We start from the raw sequence: 12,769 nt of genomic DNA, 5'->3' as shown, positions 1-12,769 counted from the left end.
CTGGAGTCCTATCTTAAGTGAGAATATAGAAATGGTTCGTGTTTTGCAGAAAACTCCCTAAGGTTTTCTTAAAACGTTTTGTTTTTTTTGCATAAAACCCCCTGAGATTTCGGTTAATAAGACCAATGTTTGTCTAGAAAATAACGTTTTTAACATATTTATATGGTTTTTAATATTCATATATTTTAAACCATAACTCTAATTTTCACATATTATATATGAAAATTGATTAGAAAAATGTGTAGAATCTGAATATGATGTTTCTTTTACCTGTTAATCATTTTTAAATGTTGTTTAGGGATAGATTCAAATGCTTTAAAAATATTAAGATCTTTTAAACCCTAACTCCAATTTAACATATTATATATGAAAAGTAATTACAAAAATGTGTAGAATCAGAATATGATGTTGTTTCACTTGTTAATAATTTTTTAAATGTTGTTTCAGATAGAACCTTAATCGGTAGTGCACGACCCGTATTCCTTTCATATCAGCGCCGATCCAGATTGAAAATGAACACCTCGGTAAAATAAATTGAAGATGAAAGAAACTATCTACAACCATGCATCTCCATCGGCGAGAGTGGGAAGAAGGATCGACGACAAGCATGATAAGATGGCATATTGAAATAAAGGATGTGGGCCTATTGGGGTTTTGAGCCATGGTTATTGTGTTAGAGGCGTGTGGTATTTTTTCTCCCATTGCAACACACGAGCTCTTTTGCTAGTAGTAGTGCATGTTAAACGTAGAAAAAAATTTGAAGGTTGTAAGAGGAAGCTATCTCCCGTTCGTCGTTAGACATGCATTGTTCCCTCTCGGAACCACGAGACTTCTATTGAGTTGCTCCGGTTTGTGAGGGGTGTGTATCCAGACTTTCGTCAAACATGACAAATTTTTTATCACATCACCTCGGTGGCATGACTTTACATCAAGTAAGGTTTCATGTGTTTCTGATCATTTTTTAATTTTTTAGAATTAAAATGTCATGGCACTCCATGCATACATATGCATGTGTCCATGTCGTGAGACCAATATGTTTGAAAATTCCTTCTTATTTTCTCCACATGGAATTAACTCGCACACAGGCACACAAATATGATTTTTCAAAACCGTTATAGTTAGGCATTGCATGTAGATGTAGTTCAAATTTGAATTATGGTCATTAAATGGCTAGAAAATCACTTAAATGTCTTTAAAAGGTCAAATGACTCCTAGAATTTTCCAAATTTTCACATTACAGTTGTAGTAGTGCACGTTAAATGTAGAAACAATTTGAAGGCCATAAGAGGAAGCTATCTCTCGTTCGTCATCAAACATGCATTATTTCCTCTCGGAACCACGAGCCTTCTAGTGACTTGCTCTGGTTTGTGAGGGGTGTGTGTCCAAACTTTCATCAAACATGCCAATTTTTTTACCACATCATCTTGGTGGCGTGACATTACATCAAGAAAGGTTTCATGTGTTTCTGGTGTTTTTAAAAAAATTGAGAATTAAAATACCATGTCACTCCATGCATACATATGCATGTGTCCATATCGTGAGACAAATATGTTTGAAAATTCTTTCTAATTTACTACACATGGAATTAACTCGCACACAAGTACACAAATATGATTTTTCAAACCATTATGGTTAGGCGTTGCATGTAGATGTAGTTCAAATTTGAATTACGGTCATTAAATGGCTAGAAAATCATTTAAATGTCTTTAAAAGGTCAAATGACCCCTATAATTTTCCAAATTTCCACATTATAGTTGTAGTAGTGCACGTTAAACATAGAAAAAATTGAAGGCCATAAGAGGAAGCTATCTCCCGTTTGTCATCAAACATGCATTGTTCCCTCTCGAGCCTTCTAGTGAGTTGCTCCAGTTTGTGATGGGTGTGTGTACAAACTTTCGTCAAACATGCCAACTTTTTTACAATATCATCCTGGTGGCATGACATTACATCAACCAAGGTTTCATGTGTTTCTGATATTTTTTAAATTTTTTGGAATTAAAATGCCATGGCACTCCATGCATACATATGCATCTGTCCATGTCATGAGACAAATATGTTTGAAAATTCCTTCTAACTTACTGCACATGAAATTAATTCACACACAAGTACACAAATATGATTTTTTTTCAAATCATTATGGTTAGCCGTTGCATGTAGATGTAGTTCAAATTTGAATTACGGTCATTAAATGGCTAGAAAATCACTTGAATGTCTTCAAAAGGTCAAATGACCCCTGAAATTTTCCAAATTTTCACATGACAGTTGTATTAGTGCACGTTACACGTAGAAAAATTGAAGGGTGTAAGAGGAAGCTATCTCTCAGTCGTCATCAAACATGCGTTGTTCCCTATCGGAACCACGAGCCTTGTAGTGAGTTGCTCCAGTTTGTGAGGGGTGTGTATCCAAACTTTCGTCACACATGCCAAAATTTTTACCACATCATCTTGGTGGCATGACATTGCATCACTCAATGTTTCATGTGTTTATGATATTTTTAAAAAAAATTAGAATTTAAGTGCCATGCTTAATTGTGTCATAGCCATTAGACCAATATGTTTGAAAATTCCTTCCAATTTACTGCACATGGAATTAAATCGCACACAAGTACACAAAATATGACTTTTCAAACCGTTATGGTTAGCTGTTGCATGTACATGCAGTTCAAATTTCAATTATGGTCATTAAATGGCTAGAAAATCACTTAAATGTCTTAAAAGGTCAAATGGCCCCTAAAAATTTCTAATATTTGACATGACAGTTGTATTAGTACTACAAAATTTCTCGTACATTTAAAACACCATCCGTTGCCACTTTAGTCCAAATTCGTCTTTCACAGCTAATAAAAAATATCTACAACATCACACATAGTTGTTTTCTAGGAACCATTTGTGATGAAAATATCTGGGTCTATTTAAGTCTTCCTCCTTAAGCTTCGCCGGCTCGTCTGCTCCAGTGCCGGCAACCCCCGAATCCATGAATCCCGATCCCCATTCCCGCACCCCCCTTCTTGCAAAGATGACGCCGTGGAAACGCTTCATGAAGGCCCGTACAATGGCGGCGCCCCCTCCCCTCCACGAGCATCGCCGCCTGCATCGTGAGCGCGGCCGCCAACGCCGAGATTGCCGCCGCGTCCGCATTGAGCGCGGCATCTTCCGCCAAGAGGGCATCTGCGGTAGCCGACAAGGTAGCTGCAGCAGCCAAGACGGCTGCAGTTGCTACTGCGACGGGGGCTGCAAACGCCGAGAGCGCTCGAGCTGCCGTCCGTGTCGCCGATGTCGCCCTAGCCCAGGTCGAGGCCATCCACGCCAAGATCGAGGATGCATACGCCAAGATATTTCAGGCCACCTCGGACTCCAGCATGCAACCCACGTTCGAAAAGGCGGCGGTGGACATGGAGCACCTGCTTCCTCATGAGGTCGCCGAGCAGGAGCTGGAGATGCAGGAGGCGGCGGAGATCGAGGAGCGCCGGGAGGAGGAGTTGCGCGTGGCCAAGGTCAAGGTAGAGAAGAGTATGTCCGTCAAGGAATCGGCGATGCAGTACCAACGCGAGGTCTGGAGCAGCCACTACTACATTACTACAACCTTGAGGGAGGCGCCGAGGACGAGGACAAGGACACGGTCGACTTCAGCAGGGGGGACGCGGAGTCCACCAACGGCGGCATGTCGCCAAGACAAGTCATCGACGTCTCATCTCATACCGGCGATGCATAGGCCGGCACGGCGGCGGATTTGTTAAAATTATGCATACTTAGGCTTTGTTTTTAATGCAAGTCTTTTGTTAGAGCAATGTTTAGGTCAACTGGATCTGTTTAATTACTAAAATTGCTCGATTCAGTAAGTGTTGTCTGTCTGCTGTATGCTCTTTTGTGTGCCCAAATTAGTAAGCGATGTTAAATTATGCCATGACGTATCCGGGGAAATTTCAACCAAAATTTGAATTATCAAACTCATCCCATGGGCATAAAGCAGAAGAATCGTTTGCGATACACACAATCGTTCAAAGTGAATGGTCCGGCGGCACCGCGCACAAAGTTTCCCTCCATATTTCCAAAATTTTGGCCTACCGCTAAAATATCTACCCCCGCCCCCTCCCCCCTTCCCCACCCCCTTTCTCCCCGACCACAAGTCACATTTCCCCTGTTTCCTCCTTCCTTCCTTCCTAAGCTATAGCCGCTTCCTCGCTCTCGCCGTCTCGCATCCTACCACAGGGGTCGCCATGGTCTTCTTCAAAGACCTCTCCTGCGGTTCCTCCGACGACGACGACTCCTTCACCACCCGAGTATGCCTCTCTTCTCTCTCTCGGGCTCTGACTTGGAATGAAGGATTTTTGCCCAGCGGTCGATTTGAGTCATTTCTTCCTCTTGTGGCTTCCTAGGACCATCAGTGGAAACGAATGGAGCGGGCTGGCTGAAGATCTATCTGCTCGTTGTCACCATCAATCTCCATGCGTGAATCTAGTTGCGTTTGAATCTGTGGACAGTGGGAGTAAGTTTCTGGCATGTGCAGAGAAGGTTAGACCCTCTTTCGTTGTTACAAATCATTTGTTAGATGTGATTCAGACACTGTCACGGTCCCAACCCATTCATACCACACCTTCAACCAAACGCATCCTAAGACAGTGTCACAGTTTGTACCTAGTACCTTAAATTGTTGCCATCTCATCAGCAGTGCCATTAGAAAATTATTTGGCACCGCTTCAGCATTTTGCGCAGCCAACTTTGGTCCACACATCCGAGCAGCCAAGCAGTAAAATGCTAAATCTTTATGGCACGAAGGAACTGGGCACCGGAGCAACTACGTGCTCCGGAGTCTGGGTCCCTGAATTTTTTCCGCTGTATTGGCTCGCCAGTGCAGGGTACCGGTGCGAGATGTAGCAATAGTTGTCTTTACACCAGTTTTGGCATACATAGTGGACGGCCTTAGTGCTATTAGTTCTATGTTACTAAATTTGTGCATGTACACACCTATTAGTATCAATTTTCTGTCATCCAAACACTGTCTCTATGTTGTTGCAGTTATATTTACCTTCCTCATAAAATTTTCAATTGGATATTTATTGTACATGAATAAGAACTTGTAGCGTTGTTGTAGTTAATTATAGCTTCTGATGTTCCAGAATTTGGTTATTGTCTTAGTAGCAATTAATTCATTTGCACATTGATCTTTTTGAGAAGATATGTCATAATTAACATGTTTCTTCAGTTTTTCAAAATAAGCATTGGTGATTTTCTATGTTGCTATAAACTCATTTCCCCTACAATTGTTAATGATCTAGTTTTAAATATTATAGGATGAACGGAAGTGTTCTTACTTGGAGTGGGTTGATCAAGAGTGGCCATAGTCTTTGAAGATGTGCCTAGCGATGCTCTGGAGCATGTATGAGGAAGAGAACAGAGAAAGTGTTGTCAACGCTGAAGAATATTTGAAGATGCGGGCTAAAAAGAGAAGGTGGAGAATGAGCTCAGATTTTTAAATCAGACTTTGCTAAGATGGTGTTGGTGAAGGAGGAGGCACTTTCCCAGTTGGCCAGTGCAAAACAGGTTCTTACTGAACAGAAAGCAGAGGTGGATAAGACGAGCCTGGATGATCTCGATTAGGGAAATGAATATATTGTTCTAATATTGTTCTTACGAACTTGAACTATCTATTTGTTGTACTGTGTTGTTTTCATGTAGCTATCGTACTGTGATACAAACAACAACAACAACAACAACAACAACAACAAAGCCTTTAGTCCCAAACAAGTTGGGGTAGGCTAGAGGTGAAACCCATAAGATCTCGCAACCAACTCATGGCTCTGGCACACGGATAGCAAGCTTCCATGCACCCCTGTCCATAGCTAGCTCTTTGGTGATACTCCAATCCTTCAGGTCTCTCTTAACGGACTCCCCCCATGTCAAATTCGGTCTACCCCGCCCTCTCTTGACATTGTCTGCACATTTTAGCCGTCCACTATGCACCGGAGCTTCTGGAGGCCTGCGCTGAATATGCCCAAACCATCTCAGACGATGTTGGACAAGCTTCTCTTCAATTGGTGCTACCCCAACTCTATCTCGTATATCATCATTCCGGACTCGATCCTTCCTCGTGTGGCCACACATCCATCTCAACATACGCATCTCCGCCACACCTAACTGTTGAACATGTCACCTTTTAGTCGGCCAACACTCAGCGCCATACAACATTGCGGGTCGAACCGCCGTCCTGTAGAACTTGCCTTTTAGCTTTTGTGGCACTCTCTTGTCACAGAGAATGCCAGAAGCTTGGCACCACTTCATCCATCTGGCTTTGATTCGATGGTTCACATCTTCATCAATACCCCCATCCTCCTGCAGCATTGACCCCAAATACCGAAAGGTGTCCTTCTGAGGTACCACCTGGCCATCAAGGCTAACCTCCTCCTCACACATAGTAGTACTGAAACCGCACATCATGTACCCGGTTTTAGTTCTACTAAGCCTAAACCCTTTCGATTCCAAGGTTTGTCTCCATAACTCTAACTTCCTATTTACCCCCGTCCGACTATCGTCAACTAGCACCACATCATCCGCAAAGAGCATACACCATGGGATATCTCCTTGTATATCCCTTGTGACCTCATCCATCATCAATGCAAAAAGATAAGGGCTCAAAGCTGACCCCTGATGCAGTCCTATCTTAATCGGGAAGTCATCAGTGTCGACATCACTTGTTCGAACACTTGTCACAACATTATCGTACATGTCCTTGATGAGGGTAATGTACTTTGCTGGGACTTTGTGTTTCTCCAAGGCCCACCACATGACATTCCGCGGTATCTTATCATAGGCCTTCTCCAAGTCAATGAACACCATATGCAAGTCCTTCTTTTGCTACCTATATCTCTCCATAAGTTGTCGTACCAAGAAAATGGCTTCCATGGTCGACCTCCCAGGCATGAAACCAAACTGATTTTTGGTCACGCTTGCCATTCTTCTTAAGCGGTGCTCAATGACTCTCTCCCATAGCTTCATTGTATGGCTCATCAGCTTAATTCCACGGTAATTAGTACTACTCTGAACATCCCCCTTGTTCTTGAAGATTGGTACTAATATACTCCGTCTCCATTCTTCTGGCATCTTGTTTGCCCGAAAAATGAGGTTGAAAAGCTTGGTTAGCCATACTATCGCTATGTCCCCGAGACCTTTCCACACCTCAATGGGGATACAATCAGGGCCCATCGCCTTGCCTCCTTTCATCCTTTTTAAAGCCTCCTTGACCTTAGACTCCTAGATTCGCCGCACAAAACGCATGCTGGTCTCATCAAAGGAGTCGTCCAGTTCAATGGTAGAACTCTCATTCTCCCCATTGAACAGCTTGTCAAAGTACTCCCGCCATCTATGCTTAATCTCCTCGCCCTTCACCAAGAGTTGGCCTGCTCCGTCCTTGATGCATTTGACTTGGCCAATATCCCTCGTCTTTCTCTCTCGGATCTTGGCCATCTTATAGATGTCCCTTTCACCTTCCTTCGTGCCTAACTGTTGGTAGAGGTCATCATATGCCCGACCCCTTGCTTCACCAACAGCTCGCTTTGCGACCTTCTTCGCCATCTTGTACTTCTCTATGTCGTCTGCACTCCTATCCAGGTATAGGCATTTGAAGCAATCTTTCTTCTCTTTAATCGCCTTCTGGACATCATCATACTGTGATGTTATAATATATTGTGATATTGTGAAGCTATCGTACTGTGATGTTATAATATATTTATGTGCATGGTATGAAATTGGCAAACAGCTGTTCGATATGAAATGTGAATTTGTGTAATACTGGAATTATTAATTGTAAACTAATAAACCTGCTAAATGTGTCATGGAACTTTGCAAACGATTCTAGCAGTAAAAGCATTTGTGATGGATAGCCCAATGCCACATAGTTTTGTTCATCAAATTATGTGTGATGTAGTTGATAAAAGCAAACAGTTAACCAAGGCAGAGCGTGTGTGATAGTTACACCTTTCACACACAAGCCTACACATAAAACTGTGTGGGATGTACATACGAACGGAAATGTTTTCCCTGGAATGACTGTGTGGGATGTACATAAGAACGAAAACGTATTCCTTGGATTGACTATGTGTGATATACATACCAACGGAAATGTTTTTTTGGGATTCACCGCGTGGGATGTACATACCTACGGAAATGATTGGGTTTCGATGCCTCGCCCGGTCGCACACGAGCTCATTTGGTGTCCCAGGAGGGCATATCCCCGACGATTCCTGGGTCGTGTGGGAAGGACCCCCTATTGCCCACACTCACTTGGCAACGGTTCCAAATGCCATCGTGGAAAGGGGTTAAACTCATTTTTATAGCACTGACGCGCACCAATGTACATCTTATCCTGACGAAAGGTGGTCTTCGCTTGCAAGCTTCTGCTTGTGATGCCACGGTGGGCTCGGTGATGACATCCGTCCTGCCGCCCTGTCGGTCTTGGTCTTGTAGCACAGAAATGGAAATCTTTGGCTGATTCCTTAGGACTCCACGCCTTGTTTGCCTCCTTAGCATCAAAGAGGAAACCTGCGGCTCTACGCCCGCTAGCACCCGCCTGGCCTTGGTCGTCATGGCTTACGTCACCTCAACCTCATGAGGTGAGCGCCTTCATAGGAATCTCCACTCCTCAGGAGCCAACCTGACGAGGCTGCTCCCTCTAGAGGTCTTGGCGTCGTCCGTCCTGCGAGGCTTGGCCCCTCACGAGTGTCCTGTCTTGTTGATGCTGAAGATGGGCAGTACCAGTCCGCCGATGGAGCCATGCCGCAGGCAGGCAGGTCCAGGTACCTTGGTTCCCAGAACACCGACGTCTGCTAGGGAAAAATATAAGCCGTTCTTATCTATGCAAAACTGCAACAGTGATATACAAGTTGCCTTTCAACCTTCTACAAGGACCTCCCTCGTCAAATCAGATTCAACTAAAATGGGAGAGACAGACACGCGCAAAATCACTTTTATGCAATACAAGTTGCATGTCAAACAGTGGAGCCGGTCTCTTGTGCGTGGACATGTAAGGTTAGTCTGAGCCGCTTCCTCCCACAATACCAACAAATCCAAATATGACAAGGGAAGTAAGCAATTTGAACATCAATGCCCATGACTTCTTTGTGTTCTACTCGTGCATATAAATCTACGCATAGATCTAGCTCTGATACCACTGATGGGGAACATTGCATGAAAGGGAAGTGTTTCTACATACCCTTGTAAACCGAAAGTGTTAGCGTCGTAACGCGTTTGATGTAGTCGTACTCTTCATGATCCAATCACGATCCAATCTGATCTAGTGCCGAACGGATGGCACCTCCGAGTTTACCACATGTACGGCTCGACGACATTCTCTCCTTCTTGATCCATCAAGCTAGGGAGAGGAGGTAGATGAGATATGGACCAACACGACGGCATGGTGGTGGTAGCAGAATTCCGGCAGGGCTTCGCCATGCACATACCCGTGAAACATGGGAGGAGTTGGGAGAGGTAACAAGCAAGGGTCGAAGGGGGGCTGCCCCCAATGCCTCCCACCTTTATATAGGCGAGGAAGGGGCTGGTGGTTTTCCCTCCAAGGCCCTAGGGTCGTTGGTCAAACGGGGAGGAAGCAAATCCCTCCTTTCCTTCCCCACCGGTCGATATCCCAGCTTTTTAGGGATTCTAATCTTATCCCTTTGGGATATGATACTATTCCTTTTAAGGGAGGATCTTGGTGCACCTAGACCAGGGTTGTGGGGACTTTCCCCACTACCAACGTTCATGTGGCTCCCCCATGCATGTGGGCCCCACTTCGGAACATTCTAGAACCTTCCCGATAAAATAACGAAAAACTCGAACTTTTTCCAGAACCCCGATAACAACTTTCCATATATGAATCTTTATCTCCAGACTATTGGTTCCTACATATTGGTTCCCAAACCTCGATAACAACTTTCCATTCTATAACCAATAGTGGAACCTGGATGCCCATATTGGTTCCTACATATTCAACGAAGATCTTTATCGGTTGAACCATGGTGTCAAGGATTCAGTCAATCCTGTTTCAATTCCCTTTGTTCGGCGATATGTTACTTGCTCGAGATTCGATCGTCGGTATCTCCGTACCTAGTTCAATCTCGTTACTGACAAGTCTCTTTACTCGTTCCATAATACACGATCCCATGACTAAACTCATTAGTCACATGAAGCTTCTTATGATGTTGTATTACCGAGAGGGCCCAGAGATATCTCCCTGACACACGGAACGACAAGTCCCAGTCTCAATCCATGCAAGCCAACAGACACCTTCGGAGATACCTATAGAGCACCTTTATGATCACCCAGTTACGAAGTGACGGTTGATAGCACACAAGGCATTCCTCCGATATCCGGGAGTGGCATGATCTCATTGTCGAAGGAACTGATACTTGACATGAAGAAAGCTATAGCAAATAACTAAACAATCTTATGCTAAGCTTACGGTTGGGTCTGTCCATCACATCATTCTCCTAATGATGTGATCCCGTTATCAAGTGACAACTCATTCCTATGGTTAGGAAACCATAACCATCTTTGATCAACAAGCTAGTCTAGTAGAGGCTTACTAGGGACACGGTGTAGTTTATGTATTCACACATGTATTTAAGTTTCTGATCAATACAATTCTAGCATGAATAATAAACATTTATCGTGAATGGGAAATATGATAATAAAAAATTTATTATTGCCTCTAGGGCATATTTCCAACACATATTTAGAGAGCAATTTTAATTGTTTGCACCGATGACAACTTGAAGGATCTTATTCAATCCATAGGTAGATATAGTGGACTCTCATGACATGAAACTAGGTTGATGGTTTTTGGATGCATAAGTAGCACTGGTACGCATCGGTGCTATACACATGGTTTTTAACCCCTTTCCGCGACAACATTTGGAACCATCACCAAGTGAGTGTGGGCGATAGGGGGTCCTTCCCACACGACCTAGAAACCGTCAGGGATATGGAGCCATGATCCAGAGGCCTTGCAAAGTGTAATTGTGGGCGATGCAGCACACACTAAATTCTTTCGCACAAGTGGGATCGGTGATTAAACGTTTCTAATGACGTAGTGAAACCAAACGGTGTGTCGTAATAAACCATTTGGGAAATAGTATCTAAGGCACACAAGCCAACATATGAACTGTGTGTGATATGTGCCCCATCGCACACGAGTTTTCTGCGAAACCTGTCTGCCATGCAAGACTCCATCGCACACGTTTCTCAACAATTACCGTTTGCGATAATGTTCTATCCCAAACGGTTCAGGAGCCCCTTGTAGGATCGAAAGTATGTCTAGAGGGGGTGATTAGACTACTTGACCAAATAAAACTTATCCTTTTCCCAATTTTAGTTCTTGGCAGATTTTAGCAACTTTGGACAAGTTAAGCAATCTTAACACAATTCAAGCAAGCATGCAAAGAGTATATGAGCAGCGGAAAGTAAAGCATGCAACTTGCAAGAATGTAAAGGGAAGGGTTTGGAGGATTCAAACGCAATAGGAGACACGGATGTTTTTGTCGTGGTTCCGATAGGTGGTGCTATCGTACATCCACGTTGATGGAGACTTCAACCCACGAAGGGTAATGGCTGCGCGAGTCCACAGAGGGCTCCACACACGAAGGGTCCACGAAGAAGCAACCTTGTCTATCCCACCATGGCCGTCGCCCACGAAGGACTTGCCTCACTAGCGGTAGGTCTTCAGGAAGTAGGTGATCTCCTTGCCCTTACAAACTCCTTGGTTCAACTCCACAATCTTGTCGGAGGCTCCCAAGTGACACCTAGCCAATCTAGGAGACACCACTCTCCAAGAAGTAACAAATTGTGTGTTGATGTGAACTCCTTGCTCTTGTGCTTCAAATGATAGTCTCCCCAACACTCAACTCTCTCTCACAGGATATGGATTTGGTGGAAAGAAGATTTGAGTGGAAAGCAACTTGGGGAAAGCTAGAGATCAAGATTCATATGGTAAGAATGGAATATCTTGGCCTCAACACAAGTGTAGGTGGTTCTCTCTCAGAAAAAGTAAGTTGGAAGTGTAGGTTCGTTCTGATGGCTCTCTCCATGAATGAAGAGGAGGTGGAGGGGTATATATAGCCTCCACACAAAATCTAACCGTTACACACAACTTGCCAATTTCGGTGGGACCGAATTGATAAACTCGGTCGGACCGATTCAGCAAATCTAGTGGCCGTTAGGATTTTCGGTGGGACCGATATGCAAATCGGTAGAACCGATATGGTTAGGGTTAGGGCATAATGTAATCTCGGTGAGACTAATTACATAAACTCGGTGAGACCGATTTTGGTAATAAGCTAACCAGAGAGTTGGTTAGGTAAACTCGGTGGGACCAATTCGCTCTGTAACACCCCGGATGTAACTTTCCCAATTTGTACTCCAACTCTTGTCGTTTCCGGCGTTAAGTTATTTTATTTTCTTGGGTTCGGGTACTTGTCTCCGTGTGTTGTTGTCGTTGTCATGCATCTCATATCATGTCATCATGTGCATTGCATTTGCATACGTGTTCGTCTCTTGCATTCGAGCTTTTGCCCCATTGTCCGTTTTGCATTCCGGCGCTTCCTTCTCCCCCGGTGGTCATTTCTAGCTTTCTTTCGTGTGTGGGGATTAAACATTTCTGGATTGGACCGAGACTTGCCAAGCGGCCTTGGTTTACTACCGGTAGACCGCCTGTCAAGTTTCGTATCATTTGGACTTCGTTTGATACTCCAGCGGTTAACCGAGGGACCGAAAAGGCCTCGTGT

The sequence above is a fragment of the Triticum dicoccoides genome, chromosome 6A (assembly GCF_002162155.2).
Source record: "Triticum dicoccoides isolate Atlit2015 ecotype Zavitan chromosome 6A, WEW_v2.0, whole genome shotgun sequence".
Taxonomy (NCBI): Eukaryota; Viridiplantae; Streptophyta; class Magnoliopsida; order Poales; family Poaceae; genus Triticum; species Triticum dicoccoides.
The sequence above is the reverse complement of the archived record's forward strand: the minus strand, read 5'-3'. Positions refer to the sequence as shown.